The following is a 531-nucleotide window of genomic DNA, read 5'->3' on the forward strand; positions in this document are numbered from 1 at the left end:
GCAAGACAGTGAAGCAGCATCAGACCCTAATAAATACTCGCTCTCCTTCAGCAGCGACACAGAAAAAAAAATAAAATTTTTAAAGTTGATGGGGCACAAGGGGGACCCCACAGCAGCGCAGACAACAGCAGACAACGCGGTAAACCCTAAACCCTCGTAAACCCTCGTAAACCCTCATAAACCCTCGTAAACCCTAGTTTATATATATCCCTAGTCGATGATTTAGAAAGTAAAATATAAAACCCTCAGTTTTATCTTCTTTACACAAAAGAGCAAAACACTTACTCTCTTCAGGGTTTATTGTTTTTAGGGTTTAGTAGGGTTTAGTAGGGTTTAGTAGGGTTTAGGGTTTAGGGTTTAGGGTTTAGGGTTTAGGGTTTGGGGTGTATGTACAGCCGGTGGAGGCGCATTTGGACCCGAAGCAAACGCAGAGAATAAACAGCGAGTTAGAGCTGCAGTACTATCAAGGTATAAGAAGAAAAGACGGCAGAAAGACAGGGCTAGGCCTCTAGCTGCTGCTGCTGCTGCTGC

The sequence above is a fragment of the Eimeria mitis genome, genomic scaffold (assembly GCF_000499745.2).
Source record: "Eimeria mitis Houghton genomic scaffold, Emh_scaff3581, whole genome shotgun sequence".
Taxonomy (NCBI): Eukaryota; Apicomplexa; class Conoidasida; order Eucoccidiorida; family Eimeriidae; genus Eimeria; species Eimeria mitis.